The sequence below is a fragment of the Lynx rufus genome, unplaced genomic scaffold, assembly GCF_022079265.1.
Source record: "Lynx rufus isolate CCGP_SWC_20201006 ecotype Redwood Valley unplaced genomic scaffold, mLynRuf1.p SCAF_8, whole genome shotgun sequence".
NCBI lineage: Eukaryota > Metazoa > Chordata > Mammalia > Carnivora > Felidae > Lynx > Lynx rufus.
The window spans coordinates 61,409,084-61,424,606 of record NW_025814896.1 but is presented as its reverse complement, the minus strand read 5'-3'; the positions used below and the strand labels follow the sequence as shown (position 1 = coordinate 61,424,606).

General features: G+C 44.5%; 1 long non-coding RNA gene across 1 annotated transcript; it reads right to left on the bottom strand.

Annotated features, from left to right (window-relative positions):
• Positions 1-2,025: 2,025 nt before the first annotated feature.
• LOC124502926 (uncharacterized) lies at positions 2,026-13,560 on the bottom strand. The gene is made up of 4 exons (XR_006960088.1): positions 13,481-13,560; positions 6,715-6,786; positions 4,821-4,971; positions 2,026-2,369 (listed from the first exon to the last, which is right to left on the bottom strand). It is a non-coding gene; the product is annotated as an uncharacterized LOC124502926 (long non-coding RNA).
• Positions 13,561-15,523: the final 1,963 nt, after the last annotated feature.

Genomic DNA, 15,523 nt, shown 5'->3' with positions numbered 1-15,523 from the left:
AACCCTGTAAGGTCATGTGATACGGTGATTTATATAAAATACATATGTGATCTTCATCTCCATTTCTGGCACAGAGTTACCCAAACCCTCAGAATTTCCTAAGGATGGAGAGTGAGAAAGGTCTTTTGTTATGTTAATGAGGTGAGGTTTTGGGCCACACCCAAGGGCCAGAGACCCACCCTGATTAGAGGAGGGGAACTTTTAGTCCCATCCTCCTGGCTTCCCGAGAGGAGAGAGAGGCTGGAGGTTAAATCAGTTGTCACTGGCCAATGATTTAATCTATCATGCTTGTATAATGAAGCCTCCATAAAACCCCAAAAGGACTGGGTTCAGAGAGATTCCAGTTTGGTGAACACATGGAAGATGCCAGGAGAGGGATGCACCAGAGGGCATGGGAGCTCTGTGCCCTTTCCCCATACCTCACCCTCTGCACCTCTTCCACCTGGATGTTCCTGGGTTATATCTTTTTACAATAAACCAGTAATCTAGTAAGATGTTTCTCTGAGTTCTGTAGACCACTCTAGCAAAATAATTGAACACAAGGAGGAGGTCGTGAAAATGTTTGATTGAAAGCCAGCGATCAGTGATGGGGTTTTGGGGTGATGGTGGGGGTTTGGAGCTGATGGCCAAGAAAGAATTCTTGAAGACATCTTGGAGGCAGAAGGTGATCTTTTTTTTTAATTAAAAAAATTATTTAATTTATGATTATTTATTTATGATTGAGAGACAGAGACAGAACATGAGTGGGGGAGGGACAGAGAGAGAGGGAGAAACAGAATCTGAAGCAGGTTCCAGGCTCTGACTTGTCAGCACAGAGCCCGACATGGGGCTCGAACTCATGAGCTATGAGATCATGAACTGAACCAAAGTCGGAAGCTTAACTGACTGAGCCACCCAGGCACCCTGATGTAGTAAGGTGATCTTAATAAAGCATGGGACAGGACCCATGGGCAGGAAGAGCTGCACTGGGGTTGTGCAGAGTGACTGCTTATATACTGTGTAGTTGGGGGAGGCTAAAGAGGATTTATAGATTACTGGAAGCCTAGCTATTGTCAAACTAAGGTTGTTTTTCCCTCTAGCAAAGCATTATCATTAAGATAGTGGGGAGTTCCTAGAGATTAGGCTATTGTGAGATATTTGTAAACCGATGGAGACTCCATTTATTTTCTGTCCTTTCTTTTGTTCTTGGGAAGCCAGGAGTGCCTGAGGAATATCACACATATCCCATTTTGGGGCAGGGGTGTGCCAGCTTGTGCTTGGCCCTCAGCTTGCCTTATGGTCCCTCATCAGTCAGAAGCACAGGTAACAATCTGGACTTGCAACTGGCACCTGAGGTGGGGGGTGGGAAGTCTTATAGGGCCAAACCCTTAACCTGTGGAACCTGAGGCTTTCTCCAGGGACATAGTGTCACAATCAAGTTGAATTGTAAAACATCCAGCTGGTGTCAGAGCAGTGCTTGTTGGTGGTGTGGGGGAAGCCCTACACACACACACACACACACACACACACACACACACACAGTGAAATTGGTCTCAGAATACCAAAAGAAGTAGTTATTACTATCCCATTTTACATATGAGGAAACTGAGGCACAGAAAGAATTAACTTGCTCAGGGTCACATATATTAAATTGTAGGTCTGGGACACAAACAAAAATAAATCTGATTCCAAAGCCCATGTCTCTTCCATGCTCTTCCATGTCTCTGCTGTCCACTAAGAAGACAGCAGAGGTCCTAGTGGTCCCCATATCTAACAGGAAGGCCTGCTGCCAAAGGCCCAGTGTATGGAATGCTGCACAAATTAAAAGAAGAACAGTCCCTAGCTTCAATCAGGGAGTCGGCTCTTTTGGGGAACTGCAGAATCTTCATCAGACTCTTCTAAACCTTCCTACCTGAGAATACACACAGAGTACCAGGTTTTAGCTGAGGGCTACTTGTGGTTTGGGGTTTATCAAATGGCTCTTAACAGTTGTTAGCTATTGCAAGGCTGCCAAGTGGCTGAATTTCTAACATTTTTCAGCATGTTTTTTATTGTTGTTTCTCACATGGTTTTGATAGCAGAGAGGAAATCCCTGGGGATCTGAGAAGGTAGGTGAGCTCTGAGCATCACCAGCCTCACTTACCTCCCTATCCTGCACTTGAAAGCCCAGGCTGGTCTTAAAATTTGTGTGCAGAGTACCAGGAAAGAGGTCAGGACTCTGGTTAGATCTCCTATTCTTCAAGTCCACTCTAAATGGGGAAAGGAACAGTCCTTCATCTGCTGCCTTTACTCTGTTTGGCCAATTCCATGTTGGTGACCTCTTGAATCTGGGTCAGGGAAGTTTTCTCACTTGTAGACATCCTGTGATAGTAGCCAGCTCTTCCCAATCTCTGCAGGACCAGAAATCCAGGCAATAGGTTAGTACCTTCCACCTGCTCCTTAAGCCATCCAGAACTAATTCTCCTCACCTGTCCGGCTTCTAGGTCAGGCCTCTTTGACAAGGCTATCCATAGCCTCATGATAACTGCATTTAATTGGTTTAACTTTGGGGGAGGGGTGGGCTTGGTGGAATATGTTTAAAAATGCTTTTTCATGCTGATATGACTAGATGAATACAATTATAATATCCAGAACCCTTCCTGAAATGTGTTTTCTCCAGATTGAGGATTATTTTGTTGGGGTTCAGGGGCCTGCAGAGAGTAAGAAATTCCCACAAAGCAAATAACTGTTAGGGCTTTTTCCTTTGCTCTTTCCAGCAGGATGTAGAATATTGTGTAAAAAAAATCCCTATAGGGGTACCTGGGTGGCTCAGTCAGTTAAGCGTTTGACTCTTGATTTCTGCTGAGGTCATGATCTCACAGTTCATGGGTTTGAGCCCTGCATCGGGCTCTGCACTGGCAGCATGGAGCCTGCTTGGGATTTTCTGTCTCCCTCTCTCTTTGCCCCTCTCCTTCTCACACACACACACTCTCTCTCTCTCTCTCAAAATAAATAAATAAACATAAAAAGAATCCCTATCCATATTTATGTGAAGAGATTATCCCAGCCATGGTAGCAGGGGCAGTGAGAGTAGTCCTCCTAAGCCTCTCTCCCACCCTGCACCAGGGGTGTTTCCAGATCCCCCACTGCAAGAACAGACCCCAATCCCTTTCATTAGGATGGGGTGGCCCAGGATGAGGAAACAACTGGGGGTGGCCTGAGGGAGCACCTGGCTGCAGTTACTATTTGACTCCTTAATCATAGGACCAAAATTCAAAGGGCTTCCAGGGAAGAACAGTGACCACCTGGGACTGCGGATGGCAGTTGTAAACATGCCCTGGGAACAAGGCAGGTGCAAGATATGGCCTTGGGTGGGGACAGGTCAGATGGGTTCCTCTGCTCCCCTCGAATCTACTGTGTGTTCAAAGGCAGCCGATGAGGTTCAAAGTACCTCTCAACCTGGTTTTTCATTTCCTGGTCTGGGTCACTGCCATCATCAGAGTAATATATTAAGCTATTCAAAGTTTCTTACACTTTAATAATCTCCAAAGCACAGCTGCCCAGAGCCTGTTTTAAAAAAGAGAAAGGAGATAGATCTACATGAGGGCAAGCCCAGGTAGGGACTCCTTGGAAGCAAAGCTGACACACTTATGAGAATACCAAACATGGTAAGGAAGGGGGCCCAGACTGTGTATTAGTTTGTGAAGACTGCCAAGACAAATACCACAGATTGGTGACTCAAACAACAGAATGTAGTTTTCTCACAATTCTGGAGGCCAGAAGTCCAAGATCAAGGTGTCAGCAGCTTTGCTTTCTTCTGAGGCCTCTCTCCTTGGCTTATGGATGGTCGTCCCTCTGTGCATTTGTTTCCTAATCTCTTCTCACAAAGACGTCATCAGGCTCTTAATGGAATGTTTGACTCCTTAACCACAGGGTCAAGAATCAAGGGGCTTCTAGGGAAGAACAGTGTCCACCTGGGGCTGGGGACAGCTGTTGTAAACATGCCCTGGGAACAGGGCAGGTGTTTACAATCACATTTTAACTTCACGATGTCTCTAAAGGCCCTGTCTCCAAATACAGTCACATTCTGAGGTACTGAGGGTTTGAACTTCAACATATGAATTTTGAGGGGGATACAATTCAGTCCTTAACAGGTGAGGAGGAGGACAAACTCCAAACACAGCGTCCTCCTCCAGTTTGTGACAAACATCAGGGTCACATGTTCCTGTGGAGAATTTCCTGGGAGTTGGGTTCATTCTTCCATCCAAGAAGATGTCCTAGGCCTGAGGTGCCCTGCAGGATAGGGGCAGTAGCTGTGGGTCAGGGGCTGGCCTCCCCGGGGGTGGGGGGGTGCTGCTGGATGGGCTTCAGTTTTGTCTGAGCAGGAGACCCAGCGGGGAACAGAGGTCCTCTCCCTGCTCCATAGTTACAAAACAGAACTTAGGGGAGAATCAAACTCCATGCTAATTTAATAGTTCTTAATAATTGATAACATCCCTTCCTCAAGGATTGTTTGCACAGTGCACGGAGGCTTGAGAATTCGTGATAATAACATTTCAGCATTAAGATAAAACTGGGTTAACAGTTTCCCTGCCTTCATTTTAAATGTGTGTATATATAAAATATTCATTTTAAGTTATAAACTAATAAAGATGTCCCCCCTAGGCTCCCATGTGTAAAAATCTAATGTGAAATGGTAAATCTAGAAACAGTAATAATGAAATTATAAGAAAATGATGCTGTGGTACACAATGAATAAATTATTGGAGTAATAGGTTGACACAAAGAATATGAACAGAATGGGAAAGGGAAGGGGCTGGCATCTTCTCCTGCCCTGTCACCTGCATTGGTATGAGACTGACCTGCAGATTTAGGTTTCATCTTTACCACAGACAGGCATCCACTGGGCAGTTGCTGGGCTAGGCTCGCCACAGCCAGGAGATGGGTTCCACATGTGGTGAACCTTCTTGCCTTCTCACCTTCTTGCCCTGCTCTTCTGGTTCATAGCACATTCTATGAATGCCAGAAAGAAAAAAGGTAAAATGCAAATACGTTTGGTCCTGAGGCCCGTAGCCCCTTTTCCATTTCAAACCTGTGAGGGCAGTAGATGCAACACCATCTCCTCAGCTTGCCTCTGGTGGGCCCTTCTACCCAGTCTCCAAATGTGGGTGTCCCTCAGCGTTCTTCCTAGAGCCTCTGCTCTTCTCTATATCCTTTTCCTAGCTGGTTTCTTCCCTTCTCTTGGCCTTAAAACATGTTGACACTGACAACTCCCAATTTATATTGCTGGGAAAATAAGTAAAGTTATGAACCATAAGATGGTCTATGGGACTAACAAGCTAGTCTAGTTCCTAGCTTAGGGACTCCTTCTGGGTTCTTCTTCCTGCCCTGCTTGCCGTGTGAACCAAATTACTACTAATGCGGAATGCAGAAGTAACAGACGATAAATTGTCTCCCATGCTTGTGCTGGGGACTCAGATCTCTGGAAAAAGATCTCCTCTGAGCCCGCCAGTGTAAAATAAAACTCCAATCCACCAAGATCTCTGAGTGCCACTTGGTTTTTCTGCCAGCGATCCAGTTCCATAACACTATGTCAAGCCAAGAGCCTCCTCTGAGCCCCAGACACACAGATCTATCTCCTGGACATCTCCACTACAATTCACTCAATTCTCAGGGCTTCTCAAACTCCTCCCCTCCCTTCACCACTCCTTCTTCTGTCCCAGGAAATGGCAACACAGTTACTTGCTTGCTCAAGGCAAAACCCCAAGAAGCATCCTTAATTCCTCTCCTCTCACTGCCCATCGCCAACCCATTAGGGAATTCTTTCAGCTCTACCTTCAAAATCCATTTAGAGTCTGACAGGGTCTATCCATCTTTTTGGTCACCACACTGATTCTGGTCACCATCATCTCTGGATGACATTTCTGCAATAGCCTCCCAATGGGTCTCCCCACTGTTACTTTGCCTACCCAACCAGCAGCTTGAGTGATTTAGAAACAAAAATTATGCCATGTAATGCCACTTCTACTCCCTACTCTGCACAAAATCCTGCAGTGAGTTCCTCTTATGCTTAGAATAATATCCAAGCGTCTTATTATACCCCTAGGTCTTGACTGAGCATACCCTGCCCACCTCTCCAGTCCCATCTTGAGCTATCCTCACATCTCTCATGACATTCTGACTAGATTGGCCTCCAGTGGTCCCCCAGGACTTTCCCACTATGACTGAAATTTCTGGATCAGCACTGTCAGAATTACCTGGAGCTTGTTAGAAATCTCAAACTCTACTCCAGACATACTGAGCCAGAATCAGGATTTCTACAAGATATCCGGGTGACGTGTATGCAAATAAAGTTTGAGAAGCAGGGGAGCCTGGGTGGCTCAGTTGGTTAAGCCTCTGACTTCGGCTCATGTCATGAACTCACCATTAGTGAGTTTAAGCCCTGCGTCGGACTCTGTGCTGACAGCTCGGATCCTGGAGCCTGCTTTGGGTTCTCTCTCTCTCTCTCTCTCTCTCTCTCTCAAAAATAAATAAACATTAAAACAAATTTTTAAAAAAAGAACCAAATTGGTTGGTAGAGTAGAACACAACCAACTCTACCTCAGGGCCCTTGCACATACGGATCTTCAAATAGCTTGTTCCTCGAATATCTCTGGAAATGGAGGTAATAAACCATAGCTGCTTCTAGAGAGGAAATTGGAGTGTGGCATCTGGGATGGGAGGGAGAGTTACTTTTTATAAGATACTTTTACTCACCTTCTACTTTAAAAAGGCCATTTTAAATGGATTTCTCCTTTCCAGTCTTCAGTTCTGTTTATGGCCATCACCCTATAAAAAGTAAACCTACAATTACTTGGTGTCACAGCATCCTTTTATTTCCTTCATAGTGCCTGCCACAATTCTGTGATTGTTATGTGTCTTCCCCCATTGCTTGTCTTCCTCCCCAGAATGCAGGAGGATGAGGAACATGTTTGTCTCAGTCACCACTGTGTGTCCACTATCTTTGGCTCCATGCCTGCACATGGGCAGCTCTCAGATACTTTCAAAAGGGACTGCTCTAAAGTCTTACATCCAGATACTCTCCCTACCCCTTCCATCCCTCCCATGCAGTTTACTCCCTCATTTTCTCCCATCACTCTGGTGTCATTCCTCCTGATGGCCTTGGGTCTCTTGCCTGGTCTCTTTCTGCCTCCAACCTCTTCATCTTGCAGCCTCTCTGGTTTGGGTCTCCAGTTCCATGCTTCTTTCTTCCTTGGCTCCCTTACACTCAGCCCTTGACTCTGCCCTCAGTGACACACAAGAATGGAAGTCACCAGGAAAAAAGTCCTCACTTCTCTGCCCTGAATCGCAAAACCCATCTGTGTTTGTTGCCATCTTTTCTCCTTCTGGTTTGCTACCATAGCAATATGACTCTCCATTAAGTGCTCTCAGGGACCTATGGTGTTCTGGTGAATGCCTAACACCTGGCTCTCTGGGAATCTAGAAAGCTCTGATTTGTACAGTCCACAGATTTCTGTGGTAGGAATACTCCCACATCAAGGCCAATTTCAAGCTACCAGTGTGATATCACTACAACACAGAGTATGAAGACATGCACAGAAGTGTGTCCCTATATAGACACAATAGGGGTAAAATGACCTCAAGAGACTAGCTGTTTGTAAAATGTAGTATAATCGTTAGGGAGGGATGTGTTTTGAGTATTTATTACTGTTTTAAAATGTGATTCACTTAATTGTAACTTTACATAATTTTTTTTACATAATTTTTAATACTGACTATATTTTACAACTGGCTCACAAAATTCTTGAAAATGTAACACTCAGCTCTCCTGCTGCCAATCACCCTCACTGGCCACTTTTTCACCTTCCATTCAGTTCTCCAGCCACCACAGTCTGGTTCTGTTACTTATGTTTACTCGTTTACTATAAGGATACAACTCAAGAATAGCTAAAAGGAAGAGATATGTAGGGGAAGGTATGGGGAAGGGGGTGCATTTTCCAGGCACGCCACCCTCCAGCTCACTAACCCAGAAGCTCTCCAAACCCTGCTGTTTATGGTTTTTATGGGAGTTCTGTTACGTAGGCACGATATATTGAATCATTGACTTTAGGTGACTGAACTCAGTCTCCCATCCCTCAGCCCTTCCTGGAGGTCTGGGGGTGAGGCTGAAAGTGCATGGTTCCTTCCTCTGGCAACTGGCCCCCATCCTCTGAGAGTCCCTTTGCTAGCATGCTCTGGGGACTTTTGAAAGGGACTTATGGCAAATAGCAAAAGACTCTCCTCTCCCCTGTATCAGGAAATTGTAGGGTTTTAGGAGCTCTTGTGCCAGGAACCAGGACAAAGAGCAAATATGTATTTCTTACTATATCACAGTATCATAGGAAGTATCGCTAGGAAGACCAGACTTGTGTGTAGGGAAGGTGTCTAGGTCTCCTGGGCTTCTGGAGGTGCTGGGAAGGCAGATGGAGTTCAGAGTAGCAGTCTGGAATGAAGACACAGAGCTGGGAGTAGTTAGCCTATGACAAAGGTCCTGTCACATGGATTGAAACAAAAACGTTGCAGTGATTTTTTTGTGGATTTTAGAATAAACTCTAAACTCCTGAACATTCTCTCCACAGTGCCCCCTCTCCCCTCAGCTAATTCCTACTCCTGGTTTGAGGCTTCATGCAAGCACCCCAGATGTGGCTTGACTTCCTCTGCCCTCCCCCGAGCCAATGTCAGGGACACATCTTCTGCCTGCCCCCTGGGGGTCCTCTGTCACCACAGCAGTTGTTACATTGTGTCACTGCACAGGAGGGGCACGCTGTCTCTGCCGTGGGATCTGATTCTTTCCTCTGTGACTCCTCCAGTGCGTATCTAGTACCCGGCTCATGGTGGATGGTCAGTACATACTTGTCCAAAGAAGCCGTTAAGAAACGAGTTTCTGAGGCCATGAGCCAGCCTCAAAGAATGCAACTCCCAGTGTTGTTGGTGTTGGAAGCATCTGGTCACTGGAGTCCCGCCAGTCTCTCCTGGGTGCTGTGGACTGTGTACTCAGGGAGGCCTGAGGACTTTCAGAGATGCCAGGCTCCCAGAGATGCCAGGAACACGTGCCCATTTGTTCCCTCAGTGTCAACCTCCCCTTTTCTGGCTACATCTCAAACCTGTCTTGAAAGCCTGACCGTTCCATGAAGCTTGCCCAGGCCCACCTTGGGCAAATACATAGCTGCTACCCCCTGCCTTTCACTCGTGGCTCTCACATGTATTTTCTTCAGAGCTCAAGCAACAACTTATTATTATTTTAATATTGTGCATCCATTTGCAGCTTGGTTACACCCAACAAAGTGTTGATCTGCCTCATCGAAGTGTCATAGCTGTTGGGTTATAAACTGCTCTGGCGGGAAAGCCAGACATGGTGGTTGGCATGAGGCCTCCTTGGGTAACTCAAGGATTCCTCAGGGTAGTTATAACAGTGGTGACAGGAAAGAATGTCTCTTCATTCCAGATTTATTACCTGTGGCTGTGGTAGATGCTAAGCAGAACAGAATTTGTCAGGTTCCTGGAAGCCAGTATCAGCTACTCAAATCAAGTAGGAAATGTCTGTACCTGATCTTTTTTTTTATGTTTATTTATTTATTTATTTATTTATTTTTGAGAGAGAGAACGAGCAAGGAAAGGGCAGAGAGAGGGAGACACAGAATCCAAAGCAGGCTCCAGGCTCTGAGCTGTCAGCACAGAACCCGACAGGGGGCTCAAACCATAAGATCATGACGGGAGCCAAAGATAGATACCCAACTGACTGAGCCACCCAGGCACCTCCGTACCTGATCTTTATTAAGCTATATACCTAGCTCACTATCAAGGTGCCTCCAGAGTACCCTGGGAGGAGAACGGCCTTGAGACACCAGGAAAGGTCTGGGTACCCCTGTACCCTCTTGCCCCAATCGAGGCCCACACTGGGCAGTCACCTGCAGGTGGCTTTCTGGCAACAGAGAAAGCAATCATGGACTACAGCCCCTCTAGCCTGGCTCTCACAGCAATACTGCAGGGCTGTGGTTTAGTTTTAATGAAGGTATAAGACTCCAACAGCTTGTCATGAGAAGGCCCATGACCACCTGGGTTTTATAGACTTGTGTCACTTCAGGGACCTGGAGGTACACTCTCAGAGAACTACAGTCAGCTGTGTGTGGGAGGGTGGAGGCAGGGATGACAGTCCTGACTGATGCCCTCCTCTTCCCAAGCCTTCCTTTTGAGCAGGAGGCAAACCTTTGCACATCCATGGGTGAACGCATACCTTTCTCCAAGCTGGCTTCTAACCAGAGACAATTCCCAGGTCAAATTAAGCACACAGCCTTGTTCCTGCCTCTGGTTTCAAAGTGGAAGTTATCCAAACATTCTCCCCGGGCCCCTCATGCTCCCACACCCCCACCCTCACACCTGAATGGGGATGGCTTCACCCTTTAGTGAACACACTTTCTGGTCCACCATGTTTCACTAACTTGTTTCCAAAGCGGGCGGAAATGATAGCAGGTAAATTATTAGTCTGAACAAACATTTCCCAATGTCATTCCTGAATAAAATGTGTGAAGGGCAGACAAAATAGTTATTATCCTTGAAATACAACATTTAAATTTTTTTTTAACGTTTATTCACTTTTGAGAGACAGAGCATGAACGGGGGGAGGGTCAGAGAGAGGGAGACACAGAATCTGAAGCAGGATCCAGGCTCTGAGCTGTCAGCACAGAGCCCGACGTGGGGCTTGAATTCATGAACTTTGAGATCATGACCTGAGCCGAAGTTGGACGCTCAATCCACTGAGCCACCCAGGTGCTCCTTGAAATACAACATTTGAAATCACTGTTAGGTGGTGTATTAGTAGATAGTTTTCCAGAGAAATGGAACCAGTAAGATTTGTTTGTTTACTTCTGAATTTAATCTAAAGTATTGGCTCACGGGATTACGGAGACTGTGAAGTCCCAGTCCCACCACAAGCTGGTGGTGTAGTTGCAAGGCCTGGGAGCCAGAGAGCAGGTGGGGAGATTCCAGTCCAAGTCTGAAGGCCTAAGAACCAGGAGCCCTGAGGGCAAGAGAAGACTGCGGCTCAAGCTCAGCGGTCAGGCAGCAAGAGGGCAAATCCAACCCTTCCTCTGCCTTTTTGTTTGTCCTCAACAGATTGGAAGATGCCCACAGTGGGGAGAGCCATCTGCTTTACTCAGCCTACCAATTCAAATGCTAATCTCTTTCTGGAAACACCCTGACAGAAATACCCAGAGGTAATGTTTAACCAGATAGCTGGGCATCTGGGGATCCAGTGAAGCTGACACACAAAATCAACCATCACAGGTCATGGTGGCTTTCTCCCTCAAAGGGGCTGAAATAAAAGTTAGACAGTATCCATTTTACACTGGTACAAAATGCAAACTCATGAACACCTACACGCTTTGGCACGTTCAAAACAAAGTTCCTTGTCTGGAGTGTCCCTGTGTCAGTACTAGAAGCTGCTTTTTAATCCTCAGGCCCAATTTGCAGACGATATTTAAGTGGTTAATTATAGAATTAAAAAGAAAAAAAAGGGGCGCCTGGGTGGCGCAGTCGGTTAAGCGTCCGACTTCAGCCAGGTCACGATCTCGCGGTCCGTGAGTTCGAGCCCCGCGTCAGGCTCTGGGCTGATGGCTCAGAGCCTGGAGCCTGTTTCCGATTCTGTGTCTCCCTCTCTCTCTGCCCCTCCCCCGTTCATGCTCTGTCTCTCTCTGTCCCAAAAATAAATAAAAACGTTGAAAAAAAAAAAAAGTCTTCATTTTTTTCCTATTTCAAGTAACATTCTTGGTAACATGGTCATGCTTTTTGTACAGAGAACATAAGTGAATATTGTGGCAAACACATCTGTATACCTTCTAAGGCCTTAATGATCATGGCAGTTATCAAAGGCTCAAAAAGGCACCAGCACTAAATCATGTGGCTTCAGAAACACAGTAATAAATCTGTAGTCCAGTCTTTCCAGAAGAAATGTAAACTGAAAATCAACTGACCTCAGACAATTCATTTATTTAATTTATCCTTTAGATTTATGAAGGAGTCCAATTAATTTAAAGATGCCTTCATGACTGCTGGCTGCTTTTGATGGTTCTTCATCAAGAATGTTAAGTTCCTGGAACCGATGACTCACATCTCACATTTCTGTGAATCCTGCTCAGCCCCCTTGTACACAGCTTTCTGTGTCTCAGAAGGTCTAGGGATTAACCCTTTCAACACCTTAAAGGGGATGTGACATCTGGATTGAGATGCTAGAAGGACTTTTCTCCCAAGGGAGAATCCTTCAAGAAGACAGTCCTGGCTCAGAAAATACCCATTCAATTACCAAATGCTCATTGAGGGTTTCCAGAGCCTTTGCTCCGAACACTGAGCACCGGAATCACATGAGCCAGTGTGTGAGCTCAAAGCTCCTATAGGAACAATCAACTTACTCCTTAGTGCAGCTTAGGCTGCTGACTTCACTTTTAGCTTTCCAGGCTGATAATATGATTAATGATATCAGTGCACAGGGAGGAAGGAGAAAACAGTTTTGCCTAAAGGATTAATAATATTCTTTCAAATAACCCCTAAAATATGAAGAACTGTGGCCAATAACTTACTCTTTGGAGAAGGGGAAATCCAGGTTGAACGTTTGTGTTAAAGACATTTAGGCACAGACAAATCTCTTTTTTTAGAAGTACTTATTCCTTATATTTAAACAATGAAAACAATCTGAGCAATTGTTTTATATGAAACTGTCTAAGTTTATTCATGCTGTATATTTGTATGACTTATTTGGTTTAAGATTTTGCCAAAGGTAAATCTACCTTGTGTATTTCAACTGTTGGACAAATGCACCCCACAGCTTCATGTTTCTAGGTTGCCTGCTGATGGCTTAAAAGCAAAAGAAGGATAAGATAGAAGAGGAAAACACACATTTACCTTGCTCCTTCCCATAGTTTCACTGAGAAGACTGAGAAGACTGTAAAATGGAGTATGAAATGGAGTAATTCTCTCTACAAGAGAGTAGAGAACAGAAGGGGATACAACAGCAGATAAGATTTTGATATAATTCTGGAAGGTAGAAAGTAGATGTAATGACAGAATGAGCCTCAGCTCAGAAGATACAGAAGAGAAATCTGCCTGACAACAGAGCCTTTGTCTTGACTCCCAAAACCTCAAGGTTCAGAATTCACAGTTCAGTGCCTGGTCACAATTAAGCCTGCTAGTTGACCTTCCCTGTCCATGGACTTGGTCTTCCTATTCCAGAAGGGGAATTGGGGAGAAAAGGGCTACACAAGTGCAGAAGAACCTGCAACACACACTCTAGATCAACCAGTCTGGCTTTTGTCCATAAATACAAAAGGACAATGAAGATAGCCTTGAGGATAACCAATAGTTTCAAAGAGAAGAACTAAGACAAGAAACCCAAAGAGGAGGTTCCCAGGGAAAGGATAGAGGGGATTAAAAAAATGGCAGTCTCAGAGCTGCATGTGAGAGCACTGATTCTATGAAACAAGAATAGGTTAACCTGGAAAAGGAGCAGAAAACCAGGGATGCCTGTGTGGTTCAGTTGGTTGAGCGTCTGACTTCAGCTCAGGTCATGATCTCACAGTTGGTGGGTTGGAGCCATGCATTGGGCTCTGTGCTGACAGCTCAGAGCATAGAACCTGCTTCACATCCTGTGTCTCTCTCTCTGCCCCTCCCCACTTGCGTGCATGTGCTCTCTCTCTCTCTCTCTCTCAAAAATAAATAAATAAATAAACATTTTTTTAATTAAAAAAAAAAAAGGAGCAGAGAACCAGAGTTTTGAAGATTGATGATAGGATTCCCAGGATAAGACTGCAAACTAAGATGTGATTCGATTTTGAGTATTTGCTGGAGTATAAGAGAAAACAATCCACGTGGCTTTGATGCTTGGAACATTCTCTGTGAAGAGATGGATTTAGTACCAGAGAATTATATTTATTTCTCCAATCATACTACTTGGTTATGTGGTGATTAATATTTACATAATTAAAATGTTGTAAATGCCATTTCTTAGTTTGCATTTTTAGAATCAACTTCTGGCAGAGCACCAAAGACCTAGTTAATTTACAAAATGGAATGCAAACATTAAAACATGGGTACTACAAAGATAATAGGGGAATTGACAGCAGTCGGGCAAGGATGGAGAAGAGCACAAGGTGATGAAGGAATCATATCCTATGGAGAATCAAGAGGAGTGCTATCCTGTTAACAGAAAAAGAAACGAAAAGTAATAAAGGTAAATAAAAGAAAAACTATAAATACATATGTTTATAGAAGATGAATCTTGGGGAGTAGTGGAGGGAAGAGGTAATGTGAGTCACGCAATTTTCTCACATTCCATAAGGGGCTTGGTAGATGCTATGTAAAATTAATAAATCAGGAAATAGAGGGGCACCTGGGTGGCTCAGTCAGTTGGGCTTCCGACTTTGGCTGTCTGCCCCTCTCCCATTTGTGCTCTGTCTGTCTCTCTCTCTTAAAAATAAATAAACATTTTAAAAAATTAAAAAAAATAAATCAGGAAATAGAGTTATAAGCATATTACCTAGAATTATGGGTGTAATAACCCAAAGAATACAAAACCAGCTAAATGTGGTTATTCTGGTGAGTGGGACTACCTGTGGGAGTGCCAGGCTTTACTTTTTAATTTCATATTATCCTGTAGCTCAGGTGTCAGCAAAATATGGCCTCCAGCTGGCTGCCTATTTTTGTAAATAAAGTTTTACTGGAACATAGTCATACTCCTTTTATTAGCTATGGCTGATTTTGTGTTAACAACAGCAGAATTTATTAATTGTGACAGATATTGTATGGCCTGCAAGCCTAAACTATTTACTACCTGGCCTTTTACAGAAAAAGTTTTCTGGGATTAAGATACAGATTACGATTTTTTAATACTGCATGCATTATCTTTAAAAAAATTTTTTTAGTGTTTATTTATTTTTGAGAGAGAGAGAGAGACAGAGTGAGAGCAGGGAAGGGACAGAGAGAGAGGGAAACACAGAATCTGAAGCAGGTTCCAGGTTCTGAGCTGTCAGCACAGAGCCTGATGTGAAACTCGAACTCACAAACTGCTAGATCATGACCTGAGCCAGTCAGACGCTTAACTGATTGAACCACCTAGGCACCCTGCATTATCTTTTTGTAATGTTCATTTATTTTGAGAGAGAGTAGGGGAAGGGAAGAGAGAGAGAGAGAGAGAGAGAGAGAGAGACAGAGAATCCCAAGCAGGCTCCATGCTGTCAGCAGGAACTGTGAGATCAGGACCTGAGTGGAAATCAAGAGTCTGACGCTTAATTAACTGAGCCACCCAGGCATCCCTCTTTTTTTTTTTTAAAGTAATCTCTACATCCAGTGTGAGGCTTGAACTCACAACCCAAGATCAAGAGTGGCATGCTCTACTGACTGAGCCAGCCAGATGCCTCGCATACATTATCTTGATTCTTAAAACAAGAAAATTAAAGTTGGGCAGGGAAGGGCAGGGGGAAAGTACACTTCCTACTTTTCTTTCTTTCTTTTTTATATATAATTTATTGTCAAATTGGTT